Raw genomic sequence first — 7,419 nt, forward strand, 5'->3', positions numbered from 1 at the left:
CTGGTCAAGACAATCTCCTGAACTCCAAACTGAATGTCTGAATGGGAAAGAAAGGTGATTTAAGGAATTTTGAGCGTGGCATGGTTGTTGGTGCCAGACGGGCCGGTCTGAGTATTTCACAATCTGCTCAGTTACTGGGATTTTCACGCACAACCATTTCTAGGGTTTACAAAGAATGGTGTGAAAAGGGAAAAACATCCAGTATGCGGCAGTCCTGTGGGGGCGAAAATGCCTTGTTGATGCTAGAGGTCAGAGGAGAATGGGCCGACTGATTCAAGCTGATAGAAGAGCAACTTTGACTGAAATAACCACTCGTTACAACCGAGGTATGCAGCAAAGCATTTGTGAAGCCACAACACGTACAACCTTGAGGCGGATGGGCTACAACAGCAGAAGACCCCACCGGGTACCACTCATCTCCACTACAAATAGGAAAAAGAGGCTACAATTTGCACAAGCTCACCAAAATTGGACAGTTGAAGACTGGAAAAATGTTGCCTGGTCTGATGAGTCTCGATTTCTGTTGAGACATTCAGATGGTAGAGTCAGAATTTGGCGTAAACAGAATGAGAACATGGATCCATCATGCCTTGTTACCACTGTGCAGGCTGCTGGTGGTGGTGTAATGGTGTGGGGGATGTTTTCTTGTCACACTTTAGGCCCCTTAGTGCCAATTGGGCATCGTTTAAATGCCACGGCCTACCTGAGCATTGTTTCTGACCATGTCCATCCCTTTATGACCACCATGTACCCATCCTCTGATGGCTACTTCCAGCAGGATAATGCACCATGTCACAAAGGTCAAATCATTTCAAATTGGTTTCTTGAACATGACAATGAGTTCACTGTACTAAACTGGCCCCCACAGTCACCAGATCTCAACCCAATAGAGCATCTTTGGGATGTGGTGGAACGGGAGCTTCGTGCCCTGGATGTGCATCCCACAAATCTCCATCAACTGCAAGATGCTATCCTATCAATATGGGCCAACATTTCTAATGAATGCTTTCAGCACCTTGTTGAATCAATGCCACATAGAATTAAGGCAGTTCTGAAGGCGAAAGGGAGTCAAACACAGTATTAGTATGGTGTTCCTAATAATCCTTTAGGTGAGTGTATATACAACTTTTATTTTTCTTATTTTTTAATTTACTAAAACAAATCATAAAACATTATGACCTAAAATAAAATATAAAACTTTTCTTTTCTTATACTCTTTTTATTTACTAAAACAGTATCATAAAACAATATAACCTATTGATTATATATATATATCTGTATTTAAAACTTTTATTCTCTTTGTATTTACTAAAATAGTATCATAAAACAATATAACTTTAAATATATATATGTATTTAAAACTTTTCTTATTCTCTTTTTATTTACTTAAACAGTATCATAAAACAATATAACCTTAAAAACACAGTTTATGCTATTAAACATTACACCTCCACACCAGCAGTGTGAGGTGCCCTTGGACATTCACCATGATGGATGTCACCCTAACAAAATGGCTACCATCTTACCAGATGACCTATGACCTTACAAATGGCCGATATCAGTCAAAATGGCCGATATCATCCAAGATGGCTGACAAGGGGGGTGCTGGGAAGGAGAGAGGAGTTCCGGTTCAATGGTACATAAGGAGGGAGGGTCAAAGAGTAACCCAGGGGGGTGCTGGGAAGGAGAGAGGAGTTCCAGTTCAAAGGTACATAGGGAGGGCGGGATTTCCGGCTGTCAAAATAAGTGATGCTGCCATCTATACTACTCACAGACACAGTTAGCCACAGCCACGGCTTCTTCCAATTCTCGTCAGTGTTCCAGATTCGATGTTTTTTTTCTTCAGTGACGTTGTAAACACGCACGTGGGGAGCACATCAAAACCCAGTTTTGTGATTCAGTTACAGAAACAACTGACACAGCGGAGCAGTAGGGGTTGTAACATTTTTTGGTCCAAGGTCTGGACCACAGCGACTGAGTGGTCCGGACCTCGGCACTGTGGTCCACGGAGTGGTCCCGATCACGTAACGCAAATTGGGATGGGTTTTTGTTTAGTTTTTTTGGACACACCGTATAAAACCCATTTACTGTCAAATATATTATCGACATATCCAAACTACAAACATAATGATCATAAATGTACAATATTAATAGTATAATTCTCATTTGTAACATAGCCGATAGCTGATTTCTTTTTTAATCTTATCTATCAGACAATTTGTAGGAAGCTGTGCTAACGTTACTCTGAAAAATGCGCTTACATTGAGCAACTTTGTCATTCTGAATGAAATTATTCAAGTTATCAATTTTTCCTCATCATGACTGAAGAGAAAAGATAGCTTATTTAGAATCTTATCTTTAATTTAATGTCAGCCTATTTACATGTCCTCTGTTTGCGCTCTGCCAAGAAATGTTTCATCAACTTTTTTGGTTAAACCATATCTTCCTTATTTTATCACTGTGAGATCTAGCAACATTAAAAACAAAAGCATAGGTTGTTTTGTTTATGTATGGTTAACATTGTAATAGTTGGTATTTTAAAGAGAGATTATAAGAGATGTATTAACGTATTGATCATCTGATGCCCTTTGTCTTTTCTTGAAGGATAATGTCATTATGAAGAAGATAAAACTTTTTTTTTTAAACACCTCCCCCCAGCAGGATTTGGGTCGCCTCCGCACTGTTTCTGCTGAAACAAAAAAACAAGTGTCAATCTCTGCAGGAATCTACTCCGGCTCCCCCTTCTGGTGATGAAGAGGAACCCGAGTCCAAGATGCTTCCAACCAGCCCTCAGGCGCTCCCTTCGGCTGTAGGTCACGCTCCAGGGGGCCGGGGGAGTTAAGAGGGTGTCACTGGACGGGGACGACAAACGCCTCCAGTGACAGACGGACGCACACAGAGAGAGAAAGAGACAGAGAGAGAGAGTTGCACTTCCTCCTGCAATGCAATAAATATGCCCAAAATAAGGGACACATTCCTTAACAAAATAATGAATGCCACCCTACCTTTGACAAAACTGAGAAAAAATAAAAATGGTCAGTCCTCCTGGAGGAGGGACACACAGCCTCCCTGGCTGCCCAATATGTCACCGCCTGCCACAGCCTGAGGGGCACAGTGACACATGAGCACCAGCTGTAAATAAAATGTAAATACTCATTTGTAATGCATGTCATTGTATTTCCAAAAAGGAATCTGTAAACACTAAACCTATTTTCTTTAGTTCTATGTATTAAAGATCATTTTTAGTTTATTACATTTTGTTTTTCTGTACTTTTATACATCTTATTGTGATTTTGGCAGGACGCTGTCTGTCACGGCATGGCTGCTGCTGACGCACACTAATTAGGTGCTCATGTGTTGCAGCCGTGTTGTCCGCTGCTTCGCAGACAGCTTGTGAGCTCACGGCTGCAGGCAATGATCACTGAGGCGACTGTGACGTCATTGGCAGGTGTGCTTCATCTATTTAATCCCTCTCCTTCCCCGAGGGAGACTTTATTGTGACTGCCCGGAGCACCCTGTTTGTGTGGATGTTTTGTGTGCTGGTTTTGCCTTGTTTTCCCCTTTTTGTGTTTTTTTCTGTTGGACTATTGTGAACCCCAATAAAGCTCGGACACCGCCGGAACCCGAGACTCTCTCCGTTTATTGTGTCCGGCATTTACATTTGGTGGCCAATGTGGGGAAGCTTTGTGACATACTTACCCTGAACTCTGTACCCGGAAGGACAGCTATGGAGGCGTCTCCAGTGGAACAGTTGTTGGCCCCAGTGGTGAAGCTGCAGGCTCAAAAACAACAAACTCTCGAGACGCTTGTCCAGCAACTTCAAGTACCAGCTCCTGCACCTAACCCTGCTGTTTACCGCAGCAAACCCGGCTTGGGCAGGTCTGCAGATTCCAAAGATGGGACCGGAGGACGACCCAGAGGCTCTGAATTTCTGTCCAATATTAAAGATCCTAGGCTCTCATTGTCTGATTTGGCTGGGGCACAATTGGGACATGTCTCTGGGGACCGATCACCATTAGTGACTGCAGGTGATGAGAGGGGCAGGGACAGCCTTCCCTCTGACTCCAGTCGTGTAGCAGCCAACAGTACCCTGTTGGACCCAGGGGAAGGAACGAGTTCTGGGACTCACCTCCTCTCTCCTTCTTCCAGTGGAAGGCCCGACACTGGATCCCGCCTTCAACCGGGTTTCCGATTTCGCTATGGACCAGACACAGGATGATGCCCTGGGACATATATATGACCAGGTCAGAGTTGTTGATGGTTGCATAGTGAATACACAGAGGGCACTTTGTGTTTCTCTCCAAACCAGCAGCCAAACCGATCATGCTGGATGATGTTGCAGACAGAATAACGTTCACCACGGTGCCTCCACACTCTTTCACGAATACCAATCGAGCTGCACGGTGCTGGGCTGTGAGCACAGGTCCCACTGGAGGATGACGGGCCCTCGTGCCACCCTCATAGAGTCTGTTTCTGACAGTTTAGTCAGAAACATGCACACCAGTAGACCGCTGGAGGTCATTTTGGAGGGCTCAGGCAATGCTCCTCCTGTTCCTCCTCGCACAAAAAAGCAGATACTGGTCCTTCTGGTTCTTCTGATAGCACGGATGAATGTGCCATACTGGAGGAGCTGGACTACCTGTGCAACCTGAATGGGCTGCAGGGAGCACCTCATAATTCCAGTAGTGACAAGGACACTAGCAAAAGGCAAAACTAGAGAAGAATCAGTCAGGAAGGATAAGGAGAGAGCAATCGTCTGTGGCCACCACCTGCAAAACCATTCCCTTTTTGGGGTTGTCTTGCTGTTGCCTATCTCCGGTGCACCTGCTGTCACTTTCATTTGCACCAAAACAAGAGACAGTGATTCACAACCGCTTAGGCTTCCTAACTGTACAGATTAATATGCCTGAACTGTAACTGACTTGGTATTATGCTGTGATGATTACTTGTTCCCTTATTTTTTTGAGAGGTGTATTATAGAAGATAGCCTTGAGAATGCGGCCACAGAATTGCGGGAATCCGTGACTTTCAACACTTATGCAACCGAGTCGAGGTGACCAACAGCTCAATGTCTGGTTGGCACCATGGCTTAGATGTGCCATTCATGAAACTTGCGTTGATTCTTGAAGCCACTGGCATTGCTTCCCTCTCCAAGTCTGTGTAATAAGGAATTGGCAGGAGCCCACGAGTTGAAACTATCAGAGGACAGAATGCAAATGAAGTGTTCTGAGAAAAGCAAAGCGGCGAAAGGACATTTTCCCGTGTGCATGTAGATGGCCGACTTTGACACGGCTTGATGAAGTCTTGTGGATCCTACCACTGCTTAAGTGCACTACTACGCTTGCCTTCAGGGAGTTTCATGTCAAACATTCAAAAAACAGGACTCGAACTAGACGGATGAGCACCTACGATCAGTCTTGGCCGATGTGGGGATCGAACCCAAGACCTTGGCGTTATTAGCACCACGCTCTAACCAACTGAGCTAACCGGCCATCAAAAGGAGTCTCTCTGCCATGCATTTCCTCATGTTTATGTAATTTGGCTGCAAAATGCATTACACACAAGTGTGAAAAGAACACTTTTGCAATTCCTAGCATTGGTGATGCTATAAATCAATCTGTCAGGAGTGGGATTTGAACCCACGCCTCCATCAGGAGACCAGAAAACCCTTCTACATTCTTCAAGGGAACAACACCTTAAGTCTGGCAAATTAGACCACTCGGCCATTCTGAGAGGATGTATACGTCCACCGCGAGATTATATACTGATCAAGAAAACTGCGGGAACACTTAAATCACTCATCGGATCTCCGTGATCAAAATCTAGGAAACCTCAAGATCTTCACCATACATTGCATAATTTGTAACTCTCCCACCTCCATGCTTTTGAGACTGTATTGGGAGACACAGCAAACTTTCTTCAGACGGCACGTATGGATGTGCCATACTGGAGGAGCTGGACTACCTGTGCAACCTGAATGGGCTGCAGGGAGCACCTCATAATTCCAGTAGTGACAAGGACACTAGCAAAAGGCAAAACTAGAGAAGAATCAGTCAGGAAGGATAAGGAGAGAGCAATCGTCTGTGGCCACCACCTGCAAAACCATTCCCTTTTTGGGGTTGTCTTGCTGTTGCCTATCTCCGGTGCACCTGCTGTCACTTTCATTTGCACCAAAACAAGAGACAGTGATTCACAACCGCTTAGGCTTCCTAACTGTACAGATTAATATGCCTGAACTGTAACTGACTTGGTATTATGCTGTGATGATTACTTGTTCCCTTATTTTTTTGAGAGGTGTATTATAGAAGATAGCCTTGAGAATGCGGCCACAGAATTGCGGGAATCCGTGACTTTCAACACTTATGCAACCGAGTCGAGGTGACCAACAGCTTAGTGTCAGAAAATAAAAGAACACTTTTGCAATTCCTAGCATTGGTCATGCTATAAATCAGTCTGTCAGAAGTGGTATTTGAACCTACGCCTCCATCAGGAGACCAGAAAACTCTTCTACACTCTTCGAGAAAACAACTGCATTTCCGTCCTTGCACTCTCTCATTAATCCAATCTTGCCCAGTCAGCGAGAGAAGCCATGTACATGCTTTGCCTTCCTCTCCCTCTCCCTTCACTGCCAGTTCAGCGATGACATCTCAGAACTCTCTCACAGCTGACTTCTATGACATCACAGAGTGCATCAATTCCGTGGCTTCTCATCTGTCGCCACACTGTCAGGGTTGACTTTCTCACTCACTATGCCAAGCTTTCTCGGAAACACTGGAATACGTGGATGAGTTTGTACCACTTTTGGAGGTTTTGCCCACCTGGGGCGAGGCTGTGATCCAGCTGAAAAGCAATTCGGGCATGTGGGCAGCGAAAGATGTATCTGTGATGAAGAGAAACCCAGGTCGAAGATGTTTCCAATCAGCCCCATCGGTCCAGCCACAGACACACACACAGACAGCCACAAGCACAGACTGCCACAGACACACAGACAGCCACAGATAGACAGACAAACACACAGACAGTGTGCCAGACAAAAACTTTCCCTCACAGTCAAGTCAACATGAGTCGTATTATCTAAAAGAAGAACCCATCATTTCCTTTCATCTCTATATCAGAGAGAGCGATTAAAAAACACATCTGTAAATGCTACTTGTACAAGCACGCTGAGATGCCCCATCATCAGTAGGCATGCTCTGTGGCGCAATGGATAGCGCGCTGGACTTTTAGTGAAAAGGGCAGTGGTCATTCAATGGTTGTGGGATCGAGTACCACCGGAGTCAGTGCTCACTTCATGACCCGGAGGCTTTTCTTGCCATCTTCAAGCGCACTGCCCGGTGTTGCGACTGGCCGGAGTCGGAGTGGGCGGTACGCCTGGCTCCCCTGCCACCCGAGTGCCCTAGACTACAAAAGTCTGAGGGA

At 45.1% G+C, this 7,419-nt stretch overlaps 1 non-coding gene across 1 annotated transcript; it reads right to left on the bottom strand.

Annotated features, from left to right (window-relative positions):
- Positions 1-5,418: 5,418 nt before the first annotated feature.
- Positions 5,419-5,492, bottom strand: trnai-aau (transfer RNA isoleucine (anticodon AAU)). Its single transcript has one exon. It is a non-coding gene; the product is annotated as a tRNA-Ile (tRNA).
- Positions 5,493-7,419: the final 1,927 nt, after the last annotated feature.

The sequence above is a fragment of the Amia ocellicauda genome, chromosome 12 (genome assembly GCF_036373705.1).
Source record: "Amia ocellicauda isolate fAmiCal2 chromosome 12, fAmiCal2.hap1, whole genome shotgun sequence".
Lineage (NCBI taxonomy): Eukaryota > Metazoa > Chordata > Actinopteri > Amiiformes > Amiidae > Amia > Amia ocellicauda.